The following is a 13,620-nucleotide window of genomic DNA, read 5'->3' as shown; positions in this document are numbered from 1 at the left end:
GAAGTGGTTGAGTGTAGGCAATGTATAGCCAGCCTGACCTAATCACTAAGCCTGACCTAATCACAGCATTGCCTTAGTAAAGACAAAGTTTGCTAGTTTGTCCTATTGCATTCATGTGCTGTGTTCCCACTGCACTCCACATCTGGAAGGGTAGTGCGCTCTGATGATTGTCTGGGGCAGGTTGGGGCATTGCTCAAAGAGGGCAGAAGCATGTTATAGGGTGGGGCTGCATTTCTCTGTATTTCCTGGTTTAGTGAGCTGTAGCTCACGAAAGCTTATGTTCAAACAAATTGGTTAGTCTCTAAGGTGCCACAAGTACTCCTTTTCTTTTTCCTGGTTTTAGAGGTTTAAGTCTAGGTGCCCTCAACATTTTGGAAGGTTACAAGGCAGCGCTAAGCCATTTTAAATCTGTTTTAACAAATTTTTGGGGGAAAACATGTCCCTTGTTTTTTGAGGAGGTGGTAGTAGTGAGAGGGGCATGACTCAAAGGCACCTGTGGTGGGGCAATGAGAGTCTTTCTGGAACAACTCACTGCCTCTTAGAACATAAGAACATAAGAATGGCCAGACTGGGTCAGACCAAAGGTCCATCCAGCCCAGTATCCTGTCTGCCGACAGCGGCCAACACCAGGTGGCCCAGAGGGAGCGAACCTAACAGGTCATGATCAAGTGAGCTCTCTCCTGCCATCCAGCTCCACCCTCTGACAAACAGAGGCTAGGGATATCATTCCTTACCCATCCTGGCTAATAGCCATTAATGGACTTAACCTCCATGAATTTATCCAGTTCTCTTTTAAACCCTTTTATAGTCCTAGCCTTCACAACCTCCTCAGGCAAGGAGTTCCACAGGTTGACTGTGTGCTGAGTGTAGAAGAACTTCCTTTTATTTGTTTTAAACCTGCTGCCCATTAATTTCATTTGGTGGCCCCTAGTTCTTATATTATGGGAACAAGTAAATAACTTTTCCTTATTCACTTTCTCCACACCACTCATGATTTTATATGCCTCTATCATATCATAGAATCATAGAATATCAGGGTTGGAAGGGACCTCAGGAGGTCATCTAGTCCAACCCCCTGCTCAAAGCAGGACCAATCCCCAACTAAATCATCCCAGCCCGGGCTTTGTCAAGCCTGACCTTAAAAACTTCAAAGGAAGGAGATTCCACCACCTCCCTAGGTAACGCATTCCAGTGCTTCACCACCCTCCTAGTGAAAAAGTTTTTCCTAATATCCAACCTAAACCTCCCCCACTGCAACTTGAGACCATTACTCCTCATTCTGTCATCTGCTACCACTGAGAACAGTCTAGATCCATCCTCTTTGGAACCCCCTTTCAGGTAGTTGAAAGCAGCTATCAAATCCCCCCTCCTTCTTCTCTTCTGCAGACTAAACAATCCCAGTTCCCTCAGTCTCTCCTCGTAAGTCATGTGTTCCAGTCCCCTAATCATTTTTGTTGTCCTCCGCTGGAAGTTTTCCAATTTTTTCACATCCTTCTTGTAGTGTGGGGCCCAAAACTGGACACAATACTCCAGATGAGGCCTCACCAATATCGAATAGAGGGGAATGATCACGTCCCTTGATCTGCTGGCAATGCCCCTACATATACATCCCAAAATGCCATTGGCCTTCTTGGCAACAAAGGCACACTGTTGACTTATATCCAGTTTCTCATCAACTGTAACCCCTCGGTCCTTTTCTGCAGAACTATTGCCTAGCCTTTTGGTCCCTAGTCTGTAGCGGTGCATGGGATTCTTCCGTCCTAAGTGCAGGACTCTCATCAGATTTCTTCTGAACCCATCAGATTTCTTTTGGCCCAATCCTCTAATTTGTCTAGGTCCCTCTGTATTCTATCCCTACCCTCCAGCGTATCTACCTCTCCTCCCAGTTTAATGTCATCTGCAAACTTGCTGAGGGTGCAATCCACGTCATCCTCCAGATTATTAAGGAAGATATTGAACTAAACCAGCCGCAGGACTGACCCTTGGGGCATTCCACTTGATACCGGCTGCCAACTAGACAGCGGAGCCATTGATCATTACCCTTTGAGCCCGACAATCTAGCCAGCTTTCTATCCACCTTATAGTCCATTCATCCAGCCCATACTTCTTTAACTTGCTGGCAAGAATACTGTGGGAGACCGTGTCAAAAGCTTTGCTAAAGTCAAGGAATAACACATCCACAGCTTTCCCCTCATCCTCAGAGCCAGTTATCTCATCACAGAAGGCAATTAGATTAGTCAGGCATGACTTGCCCTTGGTGAATCCATGCTGACTGGTCCTGATCATTTTCCTCTCCTCTAAGTGCTTCAGAATTGATTCCTTGAGGACCTGCTTCATGATTTTTCCAGGGACTGAGGTGAGGCTGACTGGTTGTAGTTCCCCAGATCCTCCTCCTTCCCTTTTTAAAAGATGGGCACTACATTAGCCTTTTTCCAGTCGTCCGGGACCTCCCCTGATCGCCACGAGTTTTCAAAGATAATGGCCAATGGTTCTGCAATCACATCCACCAACTCCTTTAGCACTCTCAGATGCAGTGCATCTGGCCCCATGGACTTATGCTCGTCCAGCTTTTCTAAATAGTCCCGAACCACTTCTTTCTCCACAGAGGGCTGGTCACCTCCTCCCCATGCTGTGCTGCCCAGTGCAGTAGTCTGGGAGCAGACCTCATTCGTGAAGACAGAGGCAAAAAAAGCATTGAGTACATTAGCTTTTTCCACATCCTCTGTCACTAGGTTGCCTCCCTCATTCAGTAAGGGGCCCACACTTTCCTTGACTTTCTTCTTGTTGCTAACGTACCTGAAGAAACCCTTCTTGTTACTCTTAACATCTCTTGCTAGCTGCAACTCCAAGTGTGATTTGGCCTTCCTGATTTCACTCCTGCATGCCTGAGCAATATTTTTATACTTCTCCCTGGCCATTTGTCCAATCTTCCACTTCTTATACGCTTCTATTTTGTATTTAAGATCAGCAAGGATTTCAGTGTTAAGCCAAGCTGGTCACCTGCCATATTTACTCTTCTTTCCACATATCAGGATGGTTTGTCCCTGTAACCTCAATAAGGAATCTTCATAATACAGCCAGCTCTCCTGGACTTCTTTCCCCCTCATGTTATTCTCCCAGGGGATCCTGCCCATCAGTTCCCTGAGGGAGTCAAAGTCTGCTTTTCTGAAGTACAGGGTCCGTATTCTCCTGCTCTCCTTTCTTCCTTGTGTCAGGATCCTGAACTCGACCATCTCATGGTCACTGCCTCCCAGGTTCCCATACACCTTTTGCTTCCCCTACTAATTCTTCCCGGTTTGTGAGCAGCAGGTCAAGAAGAGCTCTGCCCCTAGTTGGTTCCTCCAGGAAATTCCTTCCTAGTTGCACCAGGAAATTGTCCCCTACACTTTCCAAAAACTTCCTGGATTGTCTGTGTACCGCTGTATTGCTCTCCCAGCAGATATCAGGGTGATTGAGGTCTCCAATGAGAACCAGGGCCTGCGATCTAGTAACTTCCGTTAGTTGTCGGAAGAAAGCCTCATCCACCTCATCCCCCTGGTCCGGTGGTCGAGAGCAGACTCCCACCTCAACGTCACCCTTGTTGCTCACACTTCTAAACTTAATCCAGAGACTCTCAGGTTTTTCTGCAGTTTCATACCAAAGCTCTGAGCAGTCATACTGCTCTCTTACATACAATGCAACTACCCCACCTTTTCTGCCCTGCCTGTCCTTCCTGAACAGTTTATATCCATCCAAGACAGTACTCCAGCCATGTGAGTTATCCCACCAAGTCTCTGTTATTCCAATCACATCATAATTCCTTGACTGTGCCAGGACTTCCAGTTCTCCCTGCTTGGTTCCCAGGCTTCTTGCATTTGTGTATAGGCACTTGAGATAACTTGCTGATCGTCCCTCTTTCTCAGTATGAGGCAGGAGCCCTCCCCTCTCGCACTCTCCTGCTCGTGCTTCCTCCCGGTACCCCATGTCCCCACTTACCTCAGGGCTTTGGCCTCCTTCCCCCGGTTAACCTAGTTTAAAGCCCTCCTCACCAGGTTAGCCAGCCCGCTTGCGAAGATGCTCTTCCCTCTCTTCGTTAGGTGGAACCCGTCTCTGCCTAGCACTCCTCCTTCTCGGAACACCATCCCATGGTCAAAGAATCCAAAGCCTTCTCTCCTACACCACCTGCGTAGCCATTAGTTGACGTCCAACATTCAACGGACTCTACCCAGACCTTTTCCTTCTACAGGGAGGATGGACGAAAACACCACTTGCACCTCAAACTCCTTTATCCTTCTTCCCAGAGCCACGTAGTCTGCAGTGATCCCTGTCTTTTAACCAGTTCTCAATCCATGAAAGGATCTTCCCTCTTATCCCATAACAACTTAATTTACGAAAGAGCCTTTGGTGAGGGACCTTGTCAAAGGCTTTCTGGAAATCTAAGTACACTATGTCCACTGGATCCTCCTTGTCCACATGTTTGTTGACCCCCTTCAAAGAATTCTAATAGATTAGTAAGACATGATCTCCCTTTACAGAAACCATGTTGACTTTTGCTCAACAATTTATGTTCGTCTAAGTCTGACAATTTTATTCCTTACTATTGTTTCAACTAATTTGCCCGGTACTGACATTAGACTTACCGGTCTGTAATTGATGTGATCACCTCTAGAGCCCTTTTTAAATATTGGCGTTACATTAGCTATCTTCCAGTCACTGGGTACAGAAGCTGATTTAAAGGACAGGTTACAAACCATAGCTAATAGTTCCGCAATATCACATTTGAGTTCTTTCAGAACTCTTGGGTGAATGCCATCTGGTCCCGGTGACTTGTTGCTGTTAAGTTTATCAATTAATTCCAAAACCTCCTCTAGTGACACTTCAGTCTGTGACAATTCCACAGATTTGTCCCCTACAAAGGATGGCTCAGGTTTGGGAATCTCCCTAACATTCTCAGCTGTGAAGACTCAAACAAAGAATTGATTTAGTTTCTCCGCAATGACTTTATTGTCTTTAAGTGCTCCTTTTGTATCTCGATCGTCCAGGGGCCTCACTGGTTGTTTAGCAGGCTTCCTGCTTCTGATGTACTTAAAAAACATTTTCTTATTTTCTTTTAAGTTTTTGGCTAGCTGTTCTTCAAACTCCTTTTCGGCTTTTCTAATTACATTTTTACACTTAATTTGGCAGCGTTTATGCTTCTTTCTATTTACCTGATTAGGATTTGACTTCCACTTTTTAAAAGACGCTTTTTTATCGCTCACTGCTTCTTTTACATGGTTGTTAAGCCATGGTGGCTCTTTTTTAGTTCTTTTACTGTGTTTTTTTAATTTGGGGTATACATTTAAATTGGGCCTCTATTATGGTGTCTTTGAAAAGTGTCCATGCAGCTTGCAGGGATTTCACTGTAGTCATTGTGCCTTTTAATTTCTGTTTAACTAACCTCCTCATTTCTGCATAGTTCCCCTTTCTGAAATTAAATACCACCATGTTGGGCTGTTGAGGTGTTCTTCCCACTACAGGAATGTTAAATTTTATTATATTATGGTCACTATTTCCAAGCTGTCCTGTTATAGTTACCTCTTGGACCAGATCCTGGGCTCCACTCAGGACTAAATCAAGAGTTGCCTCTCCCTTTGTGGGTTCTTGTACCACCTTTGCCCTCCTCCTGGCCAGTACATGTCCCAGTAGTGCTGGAGGGGCCTTTGGGAGAAGGGAACATGGTACCCGATCAGCTGTGAGGAGATCATCTATCAGCTGGAGGCAGGCAGGGGAAACCCTGACTCCCTACTCTATTTCAGGAGCTAGTTTAGGGCTCTCCACATCTCTCTACAACGTAGACGGGAGATTGTAGAAGTGTGAAGTGGCCTGTTCAGCACAATGGGGTGTTCTCAGTTAAATCAGAACAGTCCTTTGAAATTAATATAGCCAGACACCAATAGCCCAGAGAGGTATGAGCTGACCCATTCATCTCAATGGGTGTTCTCCCCACCATCCAGCTAACGTCTACCCCAGAGGCTGCTGCAGAATACCAGTTTTAAGACAATCTCACTATTAATGTGGGTTTGAGACCAATGTGAATAGTACATTCAACTCCTTATTGGGGAACTGTATCTGGGAAGTCCCTTGACCTAATGACCCCAAATTTTCAATACAACGTACATCTCTTCCTTTGTTGTGGCGTTCTCGTATTCAAGCTAATCGCACTATGGGTATGGATTTTAGAGCATGTTGAAAATTTCAAAAAGCTCATTTTGTGGTAGGCAGCTCTATTGCAGCACACCAGGTTTTAAGGCAATTTCATTATGTATATGGATTAGAGAGCAGAGGTTCTCAAACGGGGGGGGGGGGGGCATGAGAAGCTTTAGGAGAAAAAAACGTATTGCGGACCTTTTACCCACAGAAATGAATAAACCAGTAAAGCGGATTCCTCCAGACATAGGTCCTCAGCTGGCACGGTGCATTTTGACAGATTTCTGTTAAGCGTGCGCAGCATTATACAAAGTCATTGCCATCTGCATGTTAATCCATTTGCCATGACATGGTGTGCACATTTAACTGTAAGCATGGACCACAACAGCAGTTTTACTCTTATTACAATTGATTGTTGGCTCATTCATGCAACAGAAAGAAAAGCAACTCAAGTGAAAAACAAAGAATCCAAAACTGATTCAAGTGAAGCACTGCTGCCATATATGCACTTATGTAATGGCGGGGGGGGAGGGCATAAACTACTACAGACACAAAAGGGGGGGGTTTACAATCAAATAAGTTTGAGAACCACTGTATAGAGCACTTTTTAAAAAATGGGTGGGTGGGGGTAATATCTCAGGAATTCCTTGATCAAATGGTCCTGCATTTGCATCATGAACCCCACCCAAATCCCTGTTGCAAATTTCGGCACACCTCTCCATAACTCAGCTATCGGGTCCCACTTCTTCCTGGACCCTCCATGCCCCTGGTAAGGTTGGAGGGAGGAAGCTAGTGCTGCTGTGAGGAGTCCATGTACCAGCTGGAGATAGCAAATGGAAAGAGAGCAGAGATTCAGAGTCCCCATCCCAAATCTGGGCCTAGTGCATTGGGAAGGAGCCCTGCATAGCCCTCTGCAGCATAGGGGGCTCCCAGAGGTGTGAAGCAGCCCATTCATCTCAGTGGAATGTTCTCAGATGAAAGAGAACAGAGTCTGAAATATTAGCTCAGAGATGTGTGAACTGCTCATTCATCTCAATGGATTCTTTCATCCACCTTCTTTGTTTTAGTGCTTTGATGCCAGTGCTAAGCACCAAGCATACTGATTCTCAACCCCCCAGTGCCATTCAGTGCCTAGTAGGTGAACTGAGCATGCCTATTCCCAGTGTCCAGCACAGACCTGGTCCATCATGCCTCATGTTGCTCAGCCTGAGTGCAGCAAATCTATCTCATCGGCGCACGGATTCATCTTGGCTCAGACCCTTGGGCTGGCCTCTCTGGTTTCATTATCAATGTATCAGCTAGTCCCTGCCATATCAACCCAGCCCCACACCACTATACTGGGTTTCATGTTACAGATGTAGGGCAACTCTACACTACAAAATAATGTAAGTTAGGTCTACTTAGACATACAGCCACCGCAGTAATGAAATCACTTTTGTATGTCCATGCTATGCTCCTTGTGTTTGCAGAGCTTGCTTCACTGCAGGGAATAGCGTGCTGTGGGTAGCTATCCCACTGTGGAACTTGCCATCAGCTAGCACATAGTATTTTGGGAAGGGTTTGCAAGGCCTCATGAACCCTGACTCCCTACTCTTATTTCAGGAGCTAGTTTAGGGCTCTCCACATCTCTCTACAGCATAGGCAGGAGAGTGTAGAAGTGTGAAGTGGCCTGTTCATCCCAATGGGATGTTCTCAGTTAAATCAGAACAGTTCTTTGAAATTATGACAGCCAGACACCAATAGCCCAGAGAGGTATGAGCTGACCCATTCATCTCAATGGGTGTTCTCCCCACCATTTTTGGCAAATGAGTCTTGCAAAGGTGATTGGGAGGGTGGTTTCAATTTCCCACGATGCAGTTTTCTCCATCCCATAATTTTATCTGCATCCCATAATGTTTCATGTCTTTTTTCAAAAGCCCTCTGAGAAATATGGATCCTGCACAGCTCTGCACTGTTGTGATGAGTGTTGTAAGCACAATGTGCCTGATTCTGCAGTATTTGCAGAGCTGCCAAAGGAGCTGCAGGGAACATGACAATTCCTTGGAGGCTTGGATATAGAGAGAAACAATTCAAGGTTGTTGTTGGCATTCACAGGGCAGCTGCAGACAGTGGAGCTCCAGTACTAGGCTCTAGAAACAAGCACTGACTGGTGGAATTGTATCATTATGCAGGTCATGGGATGACGAACAGTGGCTGCAGATCCACAAATGCTGGTGGATTACTGGGGACATTTTACTGACATCAACATGGGATAGTCAGGAAAGGTGCATGACGCATGCATCTTTAAGAACACAAGGCTGTTCAGAAAGCTGCAAGCAGGGACTTTTCTTTCCAGACCATATGATTACCATTGGGGATGTTGAAATGCCAATAGTGATCCTGTGAGACTGAGCCTTCACCTTAGTCCCATGGCTCATGAAGCCGTACACCAGCCAACTTGACAGTAGCAAGGAGCACTTCTATTCCAAGCTCAGCTAGTGCAGAATGACAGTTGAATGTGCCTTTGGCCATTTGAAAGGCCGCTGGCGCCATCTACGCATGAGATTAGACCTCAGTGAAAAAAAAATCTCCATGGTTATAGCAGCCTGCTTCATAATATTGTGAAGCAAATGCAGAAAAGTTTCCAGTGGGGTGGAGGTGGAACGGCTGCCTGCTGATTTTGAGCAGCCAGATACCAGGCCTATAAGAAGAGCTCAATGTGGAGCTATACAGCTCAGGGAGGCTTTGAAAGACCATTTTAATAGTGAGCCACAGTAACATGTGTTGCCATAGCATGCTCTGCCTGGCCTTGGGTTTTTTTTGCACTCTGGTATGAACCTTGTGTGCGTATAGTAATATGACATTACAAATGCACCTATAGCCATTATCTGTGAATGATGTCAGACCCAGCCAGCATATGTTGTGAATAAAGATGAATTAAGCTTCTAATAGACTTTTATTCCAAACAGACATATTTAGAACTGAATGAAATTTTATAAATACAAAGAAAATAATCTTTGAAAAGGAAAGAACAGTCATTTCTATTTTACAAACATTCACCAACCGTGTCTCTCACAGGTATGCACAATTGTGATTGTCTGTACTCTCCCCCAGGGTGGAGCGGTATGGGTAGTGCAGTGGCCCTGGACATAATGTGGAATGTGTGGTGGTGGGGTGTAGGGAGGTGCCAGAATGCTGTTCTCTATGGGCTGAAGAGGGAGGCGAGCACAAGTCTGTTGAACCTGAAGTTCAACAAGAGTCTCCAGCATGTCTGTTTGCAGCTGGAGAAGTGCTATCATCTCCCGCTGCATGTCTCTCCTTTTCCTGTGGTTTTTTCCTATCCACATTACCCTCGAAGGCAGAATGGACAGGGATAATCCTCCAAGCCCTGTGCTCTGTATTTGAAGCCGCAGAGGCTTGCAGGATCTCTTGGAACATGTCATTCCACATAGAATCATAGAAGATTAGGGTTGGAAGAGACCTCAAGTCATCTAGTCCAAGCCCCTGCTCAAAGCAGGACCAATCCCCAACTAAATCATCCCAGCTAGGGCTTTGTCAAGCCTGACCTTACAAACATCTAAGGATGGAGATTTCACCACCTCCCTAGGTAACCCATTCCAGTGCTTCACCACCCACCTTGTGAAATAGTGTTTCCTAATATCCAACCTAAACCTCCCCCACTGCAACTTGAGACCATTGCTCCTTGTTCTGTCATCTGCCACCACTGAGAACAGCTGAGCTCCATCCCCTTTGGAACCCCACTTCATGTAGTTGAAGGCTGCTATCAAATTCCCCCTTACTCTTCTCTTCTGCAGACTAAACAAGCCCAGTTCCCTCAGCCTCCTCTCATAAATCATGTGCCCCAGTCCCCTGATAATTCTCGTTGCCCTCTGCTGGACTCTCTCCAATTTGTCCACATCCTTTCTGTAGTGGGGGGCCCAAAATTGGACGCAATACTCCGATGTGGCCTCACCAGTGCTGAATAGAGGGGAATAATCACTATCCTTGATCTGCTGGCAATACTCCTACTAATGCAGCCCAATATGCCATTAGCCTTCCTGGCAACAAGGGCACACTGCTGACTCTTATCCAGCTTCTCATCCACTGTAATCCCAAGTCCTTTTCTGCAGAACTGCTGCTTAGCAGTCAGTCCCAGCCTGTAGAGGTACATCCTCTTCCTTCTCCTCATCTGGCTGAGCCGCTCTGCTGGTGTAGATGGAGAGATCCTCAAGGCCACATTTCCAGCTGTAAAAGATACATAGCACTGAGGTACTATTGAGAGCATATTCACAAGATAAATAGAAGCTTGGTATACTGAACTCCCTCCCCTTGATCCACACAAGTTACAAGCACTACACTCTCACTTCTCCTTGGGATTCATAGAGCACAGCAGTCCCAGCCATGGTTAGTACAGCCTGGGGGGATGGGGGGGGAAAGGGGAAGTTGGGACAATAATAGGGGGTAGCTCATGGGCATGAGTGTACGTGGAAAAGGGCAACTGAACTGAATACTGGCACCTTTTTCCACAGGTGGTGGTGATTTTATCTGATAACTCACTCCTGAAGGTAACGGAGGCTAAAAGGGAACAGCTCCTGCATGTGTCAGGCTGCAGACCAGGTCTGTATGCTGCTAGCCTGTGTGCTGCAATGGTGCCTGCTGAAGAAATTGCTGCGTGGCGTGGGAAAGTGTCCTACCACGGCAGAAGAAATAAGGCAGCCCTTCCCAGAAACCTTTGGCAGAGGATTGCAGACTATCTCCAGGAAAGTTTCAATGAGATCTTTATGAAGGATTCACGGGACATCCTGGTGCATATAAACAAGTTGTTCTACAGGGCCCCCTCTGCCTCACTGTACAGGGGAATAAGAAACAGACAGCAGCTCTATCTCTATTGGCTATTTCACTACTTCTTCTTGCATGTAAATGAACAGATGTGTCCCTGCAATATCAAACTCTATCTTCCTTCTCCTGCATCAGGCTCGCCTGTGTTGGACTGTAGGGACTGGCTCGACTGCTCTGGAGTCAAACACAGGTCCTGGCTTGCTGCACCCACAGTATCCCCCGGTCACCTGTCCCCTGTACTCCCTCTCTTCCTCATCCAACACCTCCTCCTCACTGTTCACTCCATGGGCCTGGATGGGATTCTTGGGGGTGGTGGTGGGGGCTCCGCTAAGGATGGCATGTAGCTCTTTGTAAAAGCAGCATGTCTGCAGCTCCATACCAGAATGGCCATTAGCCTCCCTTCTCTTCTGGTATGCCTGCCACAGCTCCTTGCCTTTCACATAGCAGGTCCCTCTTGTAGCTCTTCTCCCCCATGCTCCGAGTGATCTCATATATATCAACACTTCTGTGGTTGGATTGGAGCTGTGCCTGCATAGCCTCTTCTCCCCACAGATCCAGGAAGGAGATCCATCACCACCTGCCTCCTACAGGCAGGAGCATGTCCGCAGCGTGGAGCGGGCATGGTCAGCTGGGCAGTTGCTAGGTGAGCTCTCCACACTGAGCAAACAGGAAATGGAATTTCAAAAAAGGGGTGTGGGTATATCTGGCCACCAGGCAGCAGAGTTCAAGTGGTCATGATGGGCCATGGGGGACACCTCCTGAAGGCCACTAAAGTTGAACTAAGTAACACAGTGTCTACACCGACACAGTGTGACATAGTTATGGCAAAGCAAAGTGCTACTCCTCATGCAGAGGTGAAGTTACTAAGTCAGCGTAGCAGGCACGTTACATAGGCAGGAGTGACATTTTAGTGTAATTGTTTACAGAGTTAGGTCAATGTAAGCTGCCTTGAATTGACCTAACTGTAGTCTAGACCAGGCGGGAGTACTGTCCACCACCACCAATGGCGTTCAGTGTTGCAAACTTTCTATAAGTAGCGATGACAAAGCTTTAATAAAAGCAATAATTTCTGAAATATTTCTAAACCTTGTCCTTCGTACCATTCAATAGCTGAGCTCAGCTGCAGTCTACAGATACAAATTTAAGAAGGGGCTCCCTTATTTTTTTTCTCTCAAGTTCTGCATCCCAAAACTTAAAATAATCTGAACATTTTATATACAGCTCTTTCAGGGGGACCTGTATCTCAGGAACCCCTTGAACAAACAATCCTAAATTTGCACCACTAACTATACCCCAGCCCCTTTTGTGGCACACCAGTTTTAAAGACACTCTCCCTATTTTGCATGGGTTTTAGAGCAACAGGAATATTAAACTCAGCTTCTTATGGGGGAAGGCAGTATCTGAGGAACCCCTTGCCCAGATGAATCCAAATTTGCATCACTAACTATCCCTGGTGCTGCTAATGCAGAAGAATTTTCTAAACCATAGGCAGCGGCTTCCTCTAGGCTCCATTCCAGGCCCTGCCCCTGCCCCCACCCCAACCCCTTCCCCCAAATCCCCATCTCTGTCCCGCCTCTTCTGGCCCCCGCTCCACCACAGGCCCAGCCCCCCCCCATCCCTTCCCCCAAGCTCCCACCCTGCCTTTTCCCGCTCCACCTCTTCCCACCCAGTTCTGCTCCCTCCCCCCAGCGTGCCCCAACGGCGCCTATGTTCTAAACCATTTGAGCTCTACTCCAGAGTTGGCTGCATATGGAGTAAGCTATTTTCAACACAATTGCCAACAGTCACAACACTAGGAAAGCCCTTAAGTGTGTATGGCAGCAACTTTGGGCCTGCCCCTGAAAGTGCTCTGTTGGCTTTGGTGAATACAGTTTATTGGATCAATCCCCATTGCCTAGGTTCAGTGCAGCTGGCTGGCAAGAGGTCCAACTGCAGGATAGTGCTATCCATGACACACTGCTGGCTAAAAAGAGGAGAGGACTTCCAGGAGTGATTATTCCATCGTCCCCAGAGGCTAAACTACTGTTCAGAGAATGAAATAGACTGAAACTGATTAGTGGGAGCGTTCCACTGAATCATGGCAGACCCTCTACACAATCAACTAGTGCTGCCATGAGAGCCCTGCAGGAGGATTTCAAACATTTGGGGATGGAGAGACCCCTGGAACTCTTTCAGAGCCAGCTCTACTGGCCCTGGATGGCAAGAAATAGGAGATATGAGTGCATTGTGCATCTAGAAAATATCACCAGCAGCAAGTCCGTGGAACTAGTGTGCATTGATTTCCTGATTCTAGGAGCAAACTGGAAGAATGTGAGAAACATTTTAGTAGTGACTGACTATTCTATAGGGTCATGGAAATATGGGGCTGGAAGGGACCTTGAGCAGACGTCTAGTCCAGCCCCCCACGTTGAGGTAGGACCAAGTAAAGCTGGATCACCTGTGACAGGTTTTTGTCCAACCCGTCCTTAAAAATCTCCAGTGATGGGGATTCCACAACCTCCCTTGGAAGCCTGTTCCAGAGCTGAACTACCTTTATAGTGAGAAAGTTCTTCTTTATATCTAATCTAAATCTCCCTTGCTGCAGTTTAAGCCCATTACTTCTTGTCCTGCCTTCAGTAGACATGGAAAACAATTGAT

Source organism: Eretmochelys imbricata, chromosome 20, assembly GCF_965152235.1.
Source record: "Eretmochelys imbricata isolate rEreImb1 chromosome 20, rEreImb1.hap1, whole genome shotgun sequence".
In the NCBI taxonomy this organism is placed as follows: Eukaryota; Metazoa; Chordata; order Testudines; family Cheloniidae; genus Eretmochelys; species Eretmochelys imbricata.
The sequence above is the reverse complement of the archived record's forward strand: the minus strand, read 5'-3'. Positions refer to the sequence as shown.